This window comes from Eleginops maclovinus, chromosome 7 (genome assembly GCF_036324505.1).
Source record: "Eleginops maclovinus isolate JMC-PN-2008 ecotype Puerto Natales chromosome 7, JC_Emac_rtc_rv5, whole genome shotgun sequence".
NCBI classification, from domain to species: domain Eukaryota; kingdom Metazoa; phylum Chordata; class Actinopteri; order Perciformes; family Eleginopidae; genus Eleginops; species Eleginops maclovinus.
Genome location: NC_086355.1, coordinates 12022181 through 12039062, shown reverse-complemented (window position 1 = coordinate 12039062; position 16882 = coordinate 12022181). Strand labels below are relative to the sequence as shown.

The 16882-nt window shown below is 40.1% G+C and overlaps 1 protein-coding gene across 2 annotated transcripts in view; it reads right to left on the bottom strand.

Annotated features, from left to right (window-relative positions):
• The window catches only part of col4a2 (collagen, type IV, alpha 2), a 60793-nt gene that overhangs the window by 17063 nt on the left and 26848 nt on the right, over positions 1-16882 (bottom strand). The gene's annotated exons all lie outside the window — the stretch shown is intronic.

Genomic DNA, 16882 nt, shown 5'->3' with positions numbered 1-16882 from the left:
AATAATACAAAAGAGATTCTTACACACAAATGAATTGTTTAAGAATCATCTAGGTCCCGTTTATTAACATGCATTCCAAACAAAGAGTTTTCCTCTTTTTCTAATACATGCCAAATAGAGCCACAAGGAGATGAAGTTTGGGTGGATAAAGCCAGACTCAGATGTCAAATATCTCTTAAAAAAACAAAACAACCCCAGCACGGCCAAGCAAGCTTGAAAGGGAAAGCAAATGGCGGTTTGAAGAGGAGTTTGGTTGCTGAATGTTCGAAACTGCAGACAGTCCCCTAATCTGCAAGCTAAATATAAAAATGTGATTATGATGAGAGTGATGAAAGAAATAAGACAGGGACGCAGATAGGGAGGGAAAATGTCTGGCTGCTGTGGAAGTATATTCCTACACTTCAAACCGTACCTCATTTTTAAACTGAATGTTATCTCCTAATGAATAGATAGATTTGCAATGTTTCTGCAGATGAGGCACGCACAATGGGTTCTTCTCTTCACACCAGAATCCCTGCTGCACGTTAACAAGCAGAATCAAACAAACACACTCCTTGGCTATGTGAATATTAGGACAAGGAGATTCAACCAAAAGATCAGACCAAACAGGTGATACAAACACAGACACACACGTATAGCTCAGTGGGTGGGTGTCATTTACATCTCTAGGGTTAGCAGGGTGGAAACATAATATGAGGGCAATGCCTTACAAGGGTTAAGGTTGTAGATATTCTGGGAATTGCGTGTGTTTTCATGGTCTGGGAGTTCAGAGGTCAGTTAGTGAGGACCTCTGAGGTTTGGGGGGCGGACAATGTTCCTATGAGAACCAACAATCGGGGATGTTGTTTGTCCCCACACACAAATGCTCTGGGCCTTGTTATATGAAGCTCAAGCCAAGGGTCTGAACGGCATTAATACAATTGCACAAAGCCTAAACAATGTCAGACAACAATTTAAACAAGCTTACAGACAAATCAGACACAGATAGTGAGAGATAAAGCCTCAGATGAAGTCTTATAACTGGAGGCTACTTGAGTTTTGTCTATGGCTGGCTTTTTGAAACAGGAGGTGTATGTTTTGTCTACAATCTCAACCCTACAGCTGTTGCCTATAATAGAGCCGGCCACAGAGACAACTGTCCTTTCAGAACATCTCCAACTCTGCATGAATAACAAACATTTCTGTGTTTTTTTTATATTTACGGATAAGTTAGTCGATAAGTGATCAAATCTGTACCTCTTGCCTACAAGTGTGATGGTTTTCACTGTACTGACTCCAATATGCAATATTTTCTAGATAATTGGGATAAAACAGTGACTTAAACCCCCCCCCCCACACCACAGCCAGAATCGGTTATACAGTGTCTTGTCAAGATTGTAGACACAATAAAAGCAACAATTACGTTACAGCACAAATAAAGTAAAACCAAGATAACTTGCCTATCTGGGGCTGAAAGCCAGAGAGAAGAAGTGGGTTTTCAGCAGTGTTTTAAAGTGCTCAAGTGACTGTGCAGCTCTAACATGTACAGGCAGGCTGCTCCACATCTTCGAGGCCCTCATGAGAAGGCCCTATCTCCAGAGTCTTAAGTCTGGACCTTGGTACTGCCAGGAGCAACTGGTTTGCAGACCTCAGTGCACTAGTGTAATGTGGCTTTAAGAGCTCAGATAAATAAGAAGGTGCTAAATCATTTACACATTTAAAAACAATAAGTAAAACCTTGAATTGGACCCTGAAATGAACAGGAAGCCAGCGCAAAGAAGGAAGAACAGGACTAATGTGGGTGACAGAGGTAATTTAAGAGTCAGGTCGGGAAAGCAACAACCACCTCTCTTCTATGAGACATCATGTTCTCTATTGTTACGGTGAAAGAAAAGCTTCTCAGGCACATGAAGTAAGGGCAACTGTACCAATAAACACCCACATTGCAAATCATTCAGCCTCATAAAGAGCCAATGAATCAAGCTGGCTAATTTTCTATGACAAATGGTTCTGTCAAAAGTAATAATTTACACAGAGGAAGAAGAAAACATACACTGTAGGGCTGGAATGGTGTGTCGTTACTCAAAATTAGATTATTTCTGAAAGAAAAAAACCTGTTTGCGTATAAGCATTTAAGTTAAAAATATGATGCTTGTCTTAAGTCCTTGCATGGTACACTATGTGCACAGGTCTTTATCTTTCTGCATCACTTAAAAAGAGGGTTGATAAATACCAGCCTCCTTTCATAGCTGATAATGGGGGAGATGTTTTTAAGTGCATTCTTGTATGTGTGTGTGTGTGTGTGTGTGTGTGAGAGAGAGAGAGAGAGAGAGAGAGAGAGCGAGAGCGAGAGCGAGAGAGAGAGAGAGAGTAAGAGAGAGAGAGAGAGAGAGAGAGAGAGAGCTACAAATGGTATACCTGCTGTAAACACTCAAAAAACAATGTACAGCAGGAAGCAGTTTAGTGAGACATGGAAAGAACATTATTCACATATACCATTAATGGTTTTCAGATGTTTTAATTTGGTTTCTACATTAAGGTCCACAAATTTAGGTAAACTCGAACTACTTGGCAACATGATGTTTTTGTTAATACTTTCGAAGTCAACTTTAATTTGAGTTATCTAATGAAGTCAGAGATTGTGGTCTTCTTGTAATGGAGTAATTATACTGAAATATATATGAGAATGTTGCGTCTCGGCAAATATGCTGAATTATGGTTATGGTTTTTTGACCTTAGTTTATGTATATATATTGTCTAGTCGGTGTCCAATAATCTTTTTGTTGTCTGCCATTTCCTGTGTGTCATTTCCGGTTTTATTTTATCACTAACATCCTTTCTCATTTCAGGTAGCTTGATTGCCCCGCCCTTATCGTTTACACCTGTGTTCACCTTGTATATTTAAGCTGTGTTTGTCTCTGTGCCCAGTGCCAGATCGTTTTGAGTTATCACCACGCTAGTGTGCGTTATGCTTAGACTTTTGTGACTATGGAATATTACCTCTAGTAAAAAACCTTTTTTTGGAAACTCCTTTTGTGTCGAGTCGTGCATTTGGGTTTTATCATTTTTATTGTGCCCCAGACGTAACAGAGAAGATACAAACCAAAGCAAAGAAACATTATTTATGTTTTCCTTTTGTCAATGTTACGAGATAAGGCATTTGACCTTGGTGGGGTTGGACATTGAAGCTGAGCTGCTTTATTAGATTGCATTACAGGTGTATATAAAGTGGCCACCCAATAGAAAATTGCCTTGCCTTTAGACGGGCACTCTAACTTGTCAAAATAACTATTTTGAACCCTTGAGTATGTGTACATCAAACCGAACCTTTTCCAACAACTGTATTATTATGTTTCATTGTACTTTGGGAGTTCATCATTTCTCGTTTCCTCTTTTCTCTCCTGAGCTAAATCTCTTTCCAGTCCTCCCCACTCTTTAATGGCAAGTCCTTCACAGCTCGACTTCCTTCGAACCTCCATACTCCCTATTCTTATCTGCTCACACTACTTCCGCCCAGCATTTCCTCCCCTCTGCTTTTCAAATTTTCAAGGGCTCTCGCCTCCCTTTGCATTTCTTCTAGCCCTATTTTTTTTTTTTGCCTGTATTCTTTCCCTTCCTGTCTCTGCTGGGTGTAAAATTACCACATGCAAACATAAAACATTTGGCCAAAGACCATGTGGGGAGAGAGATAACAAAATCTATCCATCTGTCATCTAGACATTAATGTAGAAAATGATAAGTTTGAGTTTTGATGCAGCAGGTAGTGGATAGCTTTAATGGAGAAATCACAAAACTGAACCTCTAAAAAACGATCAAAGAAAGTTGAAGGCTCTTCAAACAAACATGACTTGGACTCACTAAATGACAGTACATGCGTGTCTGTTTCATTCCTCTTTCTTTGAAGGCCGGTCATGACTTCCAGATTATGAAGCTCAAGAGACACATGCTGCCCTCTGGCTTTTCTGTGTAACTGTAACTTCTTTATTTTTCTTTCGGTCACAGTCGGCTCACGTCATACCTTCAGCCTCATGTCTCTTCAGCTTCATAATGGGAAACAACGAGCCATCAATCAGCAGCCGAATCTACTGAAGTCACAGGGGGAAAAGAAGGAAATGAGGAAGGCAAAGTGTAGACAAATAATCTCAAGGATGTATTTTAGTTAGTCAAGTCAATTTCACTTACTATACACAGCCCTGAAATTGCTAATCTGCCCCAAAGGACTTTACAGTCTGCAGAGCATACGACACCCTATGTTTATTAGGCTTCAATTTTTATTTTTGTCAATAAATAAAGTTCCAGCTAATCAATTGTGAGGACTTGTTGCTTTTCTTTGACTAGCGTCTTGGCTAATTGGTTATTTCAAAGATTTGGACTGCTTAGTTTTATCCTGATAAGGTTAATGGAGCATAAAACTGCATTACGTTTTTAAACCGCCAAAGCAAGACTCTAAATCTGTGTGTGTGTGTGTGTGTGTGTGTGTGTGTGTGTGTGTGTGTGTGTGTGTGTGTGTGTGTGTGTGTTTGTGTGTGTGTGTCTTAACATGACAGGTTTAGGTTAGATCTTGGACAGATTATGAAGTGAAAACATACTCCAGACACCAGTCACTGCTGTCGTAGGAAGTCAAGTATTTTAGAAGAAGTTCTTCATCAATAGCTTCATGGATGTATGTTGAAGTTATAAGGAGGCTTGTCACTTCCTGTTAAACATATCAAATTTAGGGTCTTAGCCAATGCTGAGCAGTCAAATTATAAGTGGGACCTACGAACAGAGAGATGAATCAGAGGTGTTTGTCAAGGGGAAATAGAAACAGACTGAAGTAACACAATTTAACCACACAGGGAAGTAGTAACAAATGGCACTAAAACAAAGAGTGACTGAATATAAACAATACATTAGGATTGTTGAAAACAGCCCATACAGCACAGATTTTAAAAGTGCAATAAAACACCAGCCCTTCCCACACAGGTCTGCCAATGGTGTCTGCTTTTTATCAGATCACTTCTCACCTCATTTAAGGGACATAAATTACCAAACACGCATAAAACACACACGCTGGCTAGATGAACTAAGTGACTGAAGTTAAAGTGTGGAATGATGTGATGCTGATAGTAAAACAAATCCTTCTTTCTTCCTGCAATTAGGCAGAACAAATAGCAAACTCACAGCAGTAAATATCTTAAATCCTTTAACACCTTAAAGTCTTTTCTCACTATTCCAGTCTCTATCACAGCTATATTTCTGTCTCTTTCGAGGATTAACCCCATCTGTAATTTATCATGTCTGCTATTGACAACAAGATCTTCTGCAGCTGTAGGAATGTGTTGGAAGGATTTTGACTTGTAGCACAGGTTCACAGCTTATGTGAACCAAACATCTAAACTAAACAATGCTTTGAATGTTGTGGCGCTACTGAGAAGATGGATAATTTTACCCAGGTGTGGACCAGAAATCTCCAAATATGCCGCATCTTTCATTGCCACACAATACAAAAAAGAGACAATCCATAACAGTTAACAGTTTTTGTCAGAGAAGTTACGACAAACACTGTTAGCAGTGAGATCTGCGGATTTAAATACAAGTATATAGATTCATACAAAATTGCTCCAAAGCTACATGCTACCTAAATCTTAATTTTGCAGACCTATAGGGTGTGTCAATGCACCACAACAAAAGTTAAGTGCTCTCTCCTGACCACACATGTTAAATGGAACTTAATCTTTTCTTGTGTATTTTCGTTGCATCAGTATATGGTCACATGTGCTGTATGGTTTATGTTTAAGGTCCTAGGGATAAAGGAAATAGATAAGCATTAAGGTCTTATATTTTTATAATGATGTTCATTTACATGATCCGTCTCAAAAAATGCAACCACAACCATCAGTGATGCAAACTAACATTTAACCACAGATAGCCAATAAACACTGGTTTTCTTGTTATGGGTTTATACAGTAAATCAGCAATAGAAAATATTTAACCTTCTAGATTTTCTCTCTGCCTAAAACTAAGGTTTCTCTATAATCCTTGTTTATGTCTGGAAGATAGTTGGAATTTTGAGTGGACATATTTACATTTCCACTTTACTTGTGTAAACTTGCAAGTGCTTTCCTGACATTGGATGTTCAAGAAATCTCTGAGAAAATCTGTGCTCTTTACACTGTATAAAATGCAGTAAACATAATTCCTTTCTCCCTCTGTGTACATGGGTGTGTTTGCATTTCTCATTCCTAAATCACAGATCTATTAAAAGTTCCCAAGTTTGACACCATAAATTTCATCTGGACCCAGACTGTCCCCTGGGGAGGACAGTTTGGGAATGGCCCGCTAAGTGCAGGATGGGAACCCACAGCCCAGTGCACAAACCTCTGACCTCAGAGAGGAATAAAATAAATTAATAAACAACTGGCCGGAAGCTTCCTCTGTTATTCCATCTGTCTGTCCGGAAAAACCAGGACATTGTGTAATCTTTTTTAAAGCAAAGAAATGGAAAGAGTTGCTGATTAGAAAAAGGAAGGTCAACAGAGATAATAAATATGCTAAATCGGAGAAAAGCTGATAACATGAACCTAGTGACATCAACAGAGAGACTCTAATATTCCTTAAATATTTTCATTTTACCAGCTTGGGTTAAAATTGTTATGTCCTATACATGTTTCCTTGTCATGTTTCACAAATAACCCAAAGCTAATCTTTGGAATAATACACTATTTCATAAACTTTGACTCGTAAGTAAATTAAGTTTCCATGTCTCTTTTTGGATATTCAACTCTACATTTACTCAGTTGCAAACAATGTGAACATCTTTAATCCTCCTAGTGGTTGTATAAAATGTATTTTGTCAGAAATAACAATGGAATATAAACAGAAAGTGTGGCAGTGAGGGGAGGCCGATGCTGTGCAGTGTGGACATTGTATTGCATCTCTGATGTCATCAATGTGGGGCAGGCTCATTCTTCCACAGAAACATCTCCAGACCAGAGCTGGTACACAAACATTTACACATCACTCACTGGTGTGAACTGTGAAATCATGGTGAGTTAGGCTTACTTACAAGCTTACTGGTTTGTACAAGATGACATCCGAACCCAACAAGTAGGGAGAAAGTGTTTAGTGTTTGCGTTGGGAAAAAGCCTGATGTCAAATGGCTGGAACAGACCTATTTTAACAAATGTTTTTTTCTTTCCTGGAGGCACAGATGATGTGTTACTTGTTTGTGCATACCAAAATAATGAGAAAAAGAGAGCGTGTGAAAGAAGCCTTAAACCCAACAGCCAAATACTGCAAGACGAAAGTTGCAAAATGTGTTGGACTTAGCTTTCCTGATTTCGATGGCAAAGAAAGTGTGGAGAGGTGATTTCATCCACCCAACAAGTACTTTGGCAGAAACATACTGATATCTGTATTCACTGAACATCAGCAGTGTCCCAGCAGTTTTGAGCATTTCATGAAGGAATAGTAGAAAGAATTGATTGATTGAATTGAGAAAATTCGGGAAAATGGTAGGAAGAAAGGAACTAAAGATCAAATGAAGGTAGGAATCAAGTAAGTAGAATAGGAGATGTTAAAATATGATTTAAGAAAGGAGGAAAGGAATAAAATAAGCAAGCAAAGAAAGGAGAGAATTAATAAAAAAGGAATCGTAGGAAACACAGGAAACACGGAAGGAAGAATAGAGGCCAGGAAGGTAAATTACAGCATGTAAACTAAATGTCGGCCCTTTCTCTCTGACTCCCACAATAAGGCTCAGACACTTTGGTGGATTCGGTCCCACTGCTCTGAGACCCAGCTCCCATGTTTTTCTTGGATGCATATTTCTTGGCTCATTTCCTGAAGATCTGCATCCCCTTCTGCCTTATGCACAGGGGGGAAATGGGGCTCAGGGGTTAGGTGAGAGGCTTCAGGGGCTCCGCTTGGAGGATGAAGAGGGTCCTTAACTCAATGCCCTGAGGAGGACTGAGGCAGAACCAATAAACATCTGTAGATGATGTTTAGATATCTATTAGAGTGTGTTTAGATCTCCTGGCTCAAATCAGGGAGGTCAGCTTTCTGAATTCCTGGTTTGAAAAAAAATGTCCTACTTCTGAATATCCTTGAAGACTGTGTTGGATCAGAGCGGATATATAATGACAGAAGAGGGTAACATAAAAAGTAACAAGGCCATGCAGGCTACAGGGTGGAACAGCGTCATATAAAAAAACAGTTCCTGATGAAGGACTAACCGTGGGAAAGTGAGAATGCTCTGTTGCTGTGGAGACAAAACTCCAGCCAGATTTGTAAAAGTATTATTTAAACATTCGTCATCAGTCCCTCTGACTCATTCGCCTAAAATGTCTCATGTCAAAGAGAGAGGGATGAAAAAACAGCTGACATGCAAACAGGGATTTCTTGTCACTTGTGTTGTTTCTCATGGAGGTCTGCTGCTTTTTGTTTAGCTGTTCGGCACAGAGTGGTTTGGCTGCTTTGAGACCGGTTTACATTAGAATTAATGTGTTTAGACTCTGAGCTAATTTCTGCATGCACAAGTTACACTTTCACTGAGCATGTGCACACGCATGAGCCAGCAATCTGACAGCATCCAGACCAGAGATGAAGCTGCTAATGACCGGTTAAACTGAAGCGTGGGTGTGTGTGGGAGAGAGTTTTCATGTGAGGGTGTGTGTTGTGTTGAAGATCAGGACTCGAGGGGGGGATCCTAGGCTGAGAACAGAACAGCTTGAACCTCCAACTATCCCAGGGGTCTCTGGGGCCCGACACCTGTGCTATTGCCTCACGTCAGAGGAATGAGACGTCTCATGTCTGCGCTACAAGCACATGTGTGTCTAAACAGGACGCAGCTGCAGCCTGTGTGTGTGTGTGTGTGTGTGTGTGTGTGTGTGTGTGTGTGTGTGTGTGTGTGTGTGTGTGTGTGTGTGTGTGTGTGTGTGTGTGTGTGTGTGTGTGTGTGTGTGTGTGTGTGTGAGAAAGATCGAGAAATGGCCAGTCTCAAATGAGGTGTTGCCCTCACCTTAGAGAACAACCACCTGTGTGCCTGTATCATGTGTCCGCGTGTGTCTGGGTGTAAGTATGTGTGTAATGAAGTCCATCATGGGTGTATTGCCTATATAATCCCACTGTTACATTTATCACCATGACTATTATGCCATTACAGCTTCCATACAGTGGATCGCCCAAGGCGCAGTGACCCGCTGTTTATAAAACTCCACCAAGGATCACTCGGTTTCCTCAACAAAGCTGCTCTCTGACGTTGTACATCACACCCAGGGGCACAAAGGTATGTATATTGAATTGGAGGGTTACAGTTTGAGAGGCCACAGGAACTATGATGAAGTGTGACAAATGTACTTATTTTTATACATTCTTCAAGAAGATCTGCTCTTTTAAAGTAGGTTTTACTGATCTTTTTTCTTGTTGTTGTTAACAGTAAAAACACTAATAATAATAATTATCATTAGTAAGGTTATACAATTTTTTACTGGAAGTACTCAGATGTTAAGTTATTAAGTCCAGCCGCAGAACCTTAAATGGAAACTTTAATTAATTATTTCTTCACATAATCGATTGTCAAGTACAAAAGTAGCACATAGTGTTTCCAGTCCCTGTATGATGAGGCTTTGCTGCCTTTTTATAATCATATAGAAAAGGTATTATCTGACATTTAACAGACTTAACGATCACTACGTTTTTTTTTTTTAACAAGGCTAAGGCTGCAGCCAGAGTACACACCAGAGAGCAGACAAACTGATCTTGATTATTACGCAGACCTAATTGATAATGAAAATAATTGTTTATTCCATACAACTTTATGTATCTAGGAGTTTTTAAGGCAGCATTACAGGCTCTTCACAAATGGTTAAAAGAAATAAAACACAGCTATGGGAAAAAAACAAGCCTGTGAAATTAGATTTATAGTCAAACACCCAGCTGTGATCGTGGCCCTGATTGAACTGCACTGCATCTAGTCACATTAGTGTCGGGGATACACATTAAATCCTCGAGGTCTGTTTCTGCACCCCTGATCCATCCAGCTGGCCAAGCCCACACCGCAATTTTGCCAGTCTGGAAAAGTTTTTCATTTTCCCACATAAGGATGCAACGCCCACAGCCATTCCAGCTAATGCACATTCCTGGATAGTTCACAAGGGAGCAAATCTGTGCAAAGGGCCATGTGTGTAAATGCCTGTGGTTAATTTACTGAATTACTGGCTTCTCAGGTGACTACAGTATGTTTTGTATAAATGTCAATTAAATCAGGTTGATATTCATATTTATAGTAAAAATGAGGGCACAGTTTTACCTTGACCTTTCCTATATGTATATATAAAAAATCACATATTACACAACACTCCCTGTTTCACAGCGCCATTCAGAAAAAAGTCCTAACTGAAAACACGTCTTTCCCAGAAAAGTGGAATTAGTATGAGAATAAAACCCATTTAATAATTTCCTCTGTAGCCGGCCCCCGATATGGGTTTCACAACAAGGCCTGATTGGGAACACATGGCGTTGCCGTGGTGACCCACAACTCTGGTCAAAGTTTTCCTACAGCCCCGAGGACCCTCTGTGTTGACCAAAACCTTTCGTTACTGCTGTCTGCAAATCAAATGCATCCCACAGGAGGTACTGCATTAACACCTTATTTGCCCAACTTTCCTTATGTGAGGATCAAGAGAGCGCAGATTTGATTGATGTGGAATACATGGTATGTGTCTGTGTATGTTTCCCAATGAGACGCACAGGAAGATGGATTCAGCCGGAAACAGAAGGAGTCCACAGGGGAATAATAAGGGAAAAGCTCCAGGGGGAGGCTTGGGACATAAAATCGCCATATTTCTCAGTGATCAGGGCTAAAGTATGCTTGAGTTCAGAGTCCCATGATGCACTGATCTCCCAGCCACAACACAAAAGAATATCTCACACTTATTATACTCTTCTGGATCTTGGATTAACCTAATTTGTCCTCGTTACAATCAACTCTATGTGCACTAGCTGACGACAACACAGTCAGGCTACAGATGTTAAGGACAAGGCCAATGTTTACCGTCTTAATACACACAAGGTCTCACAAATACTGGACTACGGACTGACTGTACTGTCAGTGGCAAAGTGAGGTTTATTCTACCTCGTCTACTGCCTATTTGACCGGCTGAGATCATTTCCACTAACAAATGTGATCAGCTGTAACCAACTAGCTTAACACGCTAATGTTAACTTTTCCAGGTGGTTGAAAATGCAGCCTGTCGCTGACTTGTTTTAGAAAGTCATGCTTAATATCATAAAAAAAAGACTGAGGCTAAAAGTTAGCATCCTCAACAGCACTGTTTCTGTGTTGTAGTGCCAGGGTAGTTCACTTTATATGTGTATTATAAATGTGATAAAGTCAAATGTAACATCAGAAATGTATTTAATTTTAACATAACCCTTTTTGACCATCTACAATGCTTGGAAGATGGGCGTCGTGTTGAGGCTTTATTGTTTGCCTTTTCAGACAGTATGTCATAATTTTAATAATAATTTAAAAAAGGGTTTTGGAAAAGGACTAACTGTGAAAACATTAGTTTCTCAGGTAACACTGGCTGGGGTACTGGAGTGTAAACTTTCCCTATTCTAATAAAGAGCAGGACAGAGTCACGGACAGCAGTAGTGAAATACAACACAGTGTTAAACATTACCTCCAACTCGACAAAATGCAGAAAGCTAATGAAATCCTTTTTGGCCTGGGAAGTAATGGCGGCTTAAACTACTGATCTAATCTGGACGAGTTTGCAGTTTACATTGAAGCAGAACAAAACACATTTCAATCAAATGATAATACACAACATTTCTTTAGATATTGAGCTTCAGTACCACGCATGCAAACTTCAACATTGTAGAGAAAACCAAGGCTGGACAGGTCCTCTCTGCTTGGTTACGGTTGCTAAGCTATGATTGGACAGTTTTTTGGGGGATGAGTTCAGAGAAGGGTCAATGGCTAAAGTCATTCTATAATCAGAATCAGAATCCCTTTATCCGTCATTCATTTTCATTTGTACAGCAGAAAGACAACCAAAGACAGACCAAAGACAGCTTAATATTATACAAAGATACAAACATATATACAAGAATCAAACATTTTACAAAATACACAAAAATAGACCTCAGAAACCATTCTGAGGTATAGCAGCCAGGTATATAATAATAACTACATCTTAAGTAAAAGTATATACCCATTTGCGCGTGTTCCCCGTGTTTGTGTGTATTTGTGTGTGCCTTTTAAAAAGAGATGCTCCTTTGTCCACACCAACAATAGCCCTCTTGTTCCAGAAACAGCACCCATCATCTTAGAATGTGAGAGAGAGCTACTTTTATTGGCCCGTCTGCAGCTGGGTGCAGGACGAAGGGTCAAACTCGGTTTCGTCAGAATTGAAAAAAAAAGAGTAAAAGCGACAGGAAAAACGTCTTTAGAGGCAGACGAAGATTGCATTAGAGAAATATGATGTGATCTTGTGATGTTCTTTTAATAAATTATCTGGAACATCTTTTAGTTTGTTCCTTGTCCGTCGAGTGAGCTGTACTATATCAAGGTAGCACATAAATATTTAAGGGTGTTTTAATCATTTTTCCTACCAATAATAATTGCAAAGATAATGAAGAATGTAGAAGGGGTTAATCGTACCCAACAATTATCATTTTGCATAACTGCTCTGATTAAATTTAACGACTGTCACGGATGTTGATTCTGGACAGCTGTTATCACTTCAAAAAGTTCCTTCTTCCTCAAAAAACAGACCCGTCTAACAGCCATATGTCGGTAGAAACCAAATTTGATAAAAGTGGATAGCACATTTACATAATTATCAATGCAGCATCTGTTCGTCGAATTATAATATGTCAAAACAGATCCGTTTTTTTTAAAACACAAGAAACCACATGAGGAATGTGTGGAGATTTAATTTCTAGGCATGACTCAGAGCTTTGCTAATTGTTATAATGTTCACACAGTGGCTGAGATATCTTTTAGTAACAGCCAAGTCATTTCTTTCCCGCTTTTGTCTGAAAAATGATGTGTTAACACACACAAACAGCTGTTGACTGTCTGTTTTTTTTCTAAGTGTCTCCCCAGATATTTCCTCCTGCTCCACAGTTTGAATTTTCATACAGGACAAAGCCAGTCTGTGATCCCCACTGAATTCCTCTTTCCAACAATTTAAAGAAAAGAAAAATCCTCCCGGTCAAGAGTTTTAGTGATAGCAGCAGGTTTTCGCTCCCCTCCCCTTTCATCCACTCAAACACACATGAACCATTTTTTCAACATTGCTCCACAGTTGGTAGTTCTTCCCTAATAGGCCCTGTCAAGGTCAGGGTTAGGGGAGAGGGGCTACAGGGAAATATGAGGCTCCTGATTGCAGGTTTGATTTAGGGGCTTACAAAATACCAATTACGCATCAGTTTGTCTTCTGATATGTGAAGCTACAACAGACCCGTAATACAAACAGACATGCTGCCAGTGCAAGTGAATCAGTTCACCAACTTATCTCGTCTCCCCTACTGACAGAGAAATAGTTTCTATCACAGAAGATGAGTCCTTTTTTTATCAAAGTAACTGATGGAAATGCAGCTCTAATCAGGAGAGCTCAACCTGATTTAAGTTCAAGAGTTTATTTTATACACACACACACCATAGTGCACACACCAAGTTGGAACGTTTTCAGAGACTAATAAAAACCTTCTTCACCATAAATGTCATGCAAGTGTGAGTTTTAAGATTTACTTTGTAAAGTTTTTATATGCCGATCGGTTGTAAACTGTCCTCAAGGCCTAAAGGTCCTCCAAACAAAGCCACAACCTGGAAAACACCAGAAAGGGCTTTGGTGCAAATATATTCAAAGGGCTCATTGATCTTTCCCGAACCGACAGCATTCCTTTCTGTGCCGTTATCCTGTTCCTGAGCAGACAGGAAAGTAGATGACAGTCATGGGTACTGGGCAAAGAATGTAGGCGCACAGTAAATACTTGTTTTTTATGGAACAAGGACATCTTTGCCATTTATAGCTGCAACTAAACACACAGATGATCTTGTTTCCAGAAAAACAGAGAGCGTCTGTATTAAAAAAAGATCAGTGGAATTTCATTGTGCTCAGCTTCCTGAAACGTGTGTCATTTCCCATGGTGGAAATCTTCTGCATAGTGTCTATAATGGTTGCACTTCCATCATCCATCTGTTTCCCTCTGGATGTGTCCTTATCACTCCATGTCCACTGTATAGGATGAGGCGAGACAGTGGGCTCATGCAAATTGACGCTACTGTTCTCTAAACCGAAGTTTCTTTTTCTCTATAAAACCCGGCGCCACTCCCTGCTTCTGAGAACTGAAGACGGAAAAACTCCCAGCACAAAAGACGGCATTGATCTGCTAAACATGTTTTCTGGTTAGGACGCAGTGCTAAGTTTCTCATGCTGCCTTGGTTTTTCATGCTTTAGAGGCCACACACTGTTCAACCTACTTTAGCTTGCTTGACTTGGCATTCCTATCCCTTTATTTGACCACATTTTACTTTCTTCGTACAGATGCCAACTCTGTTGTGAGATTACGATTGCCCCCATGTCTTGGTAACTACTTCAGAAGCTTTGTATGCCTTGTTTCCTTTCTCGTAACACCCTTTTAGGGCTGCTTGTTTTCCTTTTTTATGGCAGAATCTGAGACGTACAATCCACTAATGATTCAAATGAAACAATGAGGACTTTTGGAAGTGTGCAGTGGGGAGCTTGATATGTTTCAGCCCACCTGCAATGTGCTCTCTGCCAGGGCCGTGGGTGGTGAGGCTGGAGACTCTGCTTGCCTCTCTGCTCTCCACCCAAAGCACAAAACCAATGTAATTAATACTGGACATTAAGCCACACTACAATCTCTATAATTTCTTCACTTTCTTTCTCACGAGTCAGAGTGTCTAGTCTGGTTTTTTTGCTCACATCTTTTTAAGGTGTTTTAAGGTTGAATGCGAATATTGTTCTGGTATTTGTTTGTTTGGCCTCTTGGGGACAGTACAACAAGCTATAAACACCATTTTAACATATTATAACCGTTAAAGGTTTTCTGTGGGAAAAGTGTTTGCAAACATTTGCATATTCACCAATCCATAAGACCTAGAGCACCATTTTTTTCTTTTACAGTCAAGTGTTGGTTCCCCTAATAAATAAAGTTTATTATTCACTCTCCTGCAAGCTGATTTGGTCTACAACAACTCCTGAGCAAATAATCTGGCTGTTAAGGTGCTAAATAATAATAAGCTGCTCCATTTGGCTAAGGGTTAGGTGTCTGCTGTTTAATTTGGTTGACCAGTTGATTTATAGATCCTTTAGCGGAAAACAGCTGCCTGCTACAGATGAGTGAGGGAACAAGTTGCAGGCCAGAAAATCACAAAAATTGGCGAAAACATGGTGAAATGTTAGAGCTAAGGTAAACGAAAGATTGGATGTAGTGACGATAATACTCAAATTAAAGGCTCCCACCAGCACGTAGCCTGCCCAAGATGTTGACATGACTACAACATTAACCCATTAACAAACATCGACTAATCGCCACAGCTGTTTCAGGACTCAGCCAATCTGGACAGCTGGGAAGGATCAGTTTGACCCATTCAGTAAAATGTACATCGCCAGGACTCTCCTCAGGGGAAAGATTAAGACAGAATGGAGATAGACGTAAAGCAGACGCAGCAGAGGGATTAAAACATCTGTGAGAATCCATCTTGGTTTTCATTGTATTTACAAACAGCTACATGATTTTCATTGTGCCTACGCTGTAAAGGGAAACATTTGTTTAAGACTCTTAGGCCTTGGGAATTTAATAGCTTAAACATGCATGCAATGTGTCAGAGACAACAAGTGAGAGACAATAACACAGGAGAATTTACAGCCAAATGTCTGGTTTCTTGGAAAGGAGATTCTAATCTTCCACAGAAATAAATGCTTTAATGGCCAAATCATTGCGGGCGAGAAAGGTTTTTACAGTACATCATTAGCAGACCAGATGTGTTCTTATTGTCTTAATAGAAAAAGCACAAACAATGGTTAAGGATTGAGTGTGTATGAGTCCTTCACTTTCATGGCACTGCCGTTATCACTCTGTCACTGAATGACCAAAATCCTTTCCTTCACATCCAGCTGATGCAGAGGAACAGCGGGATAGAGAGAGAGAGAGGGGGGGTAAAGGAAGAGCTGGTCTGCTGATCCCGTCATCGGACTTTTGCATCCTTCAGATGTGGAATGTGCGTTTCCTGTACCCAGAGGTCAGACCCACTGTAAAGTTGTTCTGGTAAATTCTCAGCGCATGCCAGAGTAGCATTCCTTTCTTCACCTTTTTTAAAGATCGTCTCCCTCAGGAGCCGCTGTTTACTGGTAGACAGGGAGTTTTTTAAGAGTCCATTTTAGTCCTTGAGTTAACCTCATCATACTGCTGAACTGAGACTTGTATAGTTCTTATGAGCACTCCATAAAGTTTCTCTTTAAACATACATTAGCTTTACAAATGTATAAGATGTTCAGAAGATACCTTTTTGTTGTCATTCATTTTACAAAGATATTCTGTGCGATGGAAACTTCTGGAGCAATGGAGACAAAACTCAGAGAGACACGGGGAGAGCTGGAACTTGCTGGCAAACACTGAAGGTTTTTTATGAAGTTAGCGACCGGAGAATTGACAGAAAATATATTTGCTGCAGCCACAAGTTGACACAGCGGTTGCCCGAGCAATTCTGAAGATTTCTCAAAAATAAACAACATTCTGTATATAACACCTCTATCAGCTGACACCAACAAGCAGGAGTAAGAAGACAAAACACTGAGAGTACAGCAGCCCAAGGTTGCAGACCTGTGCTCAGTGAGGGCAGTACAAACTGAGAAACTAGGTCAAAAGGTATGGGCGCAGGAAA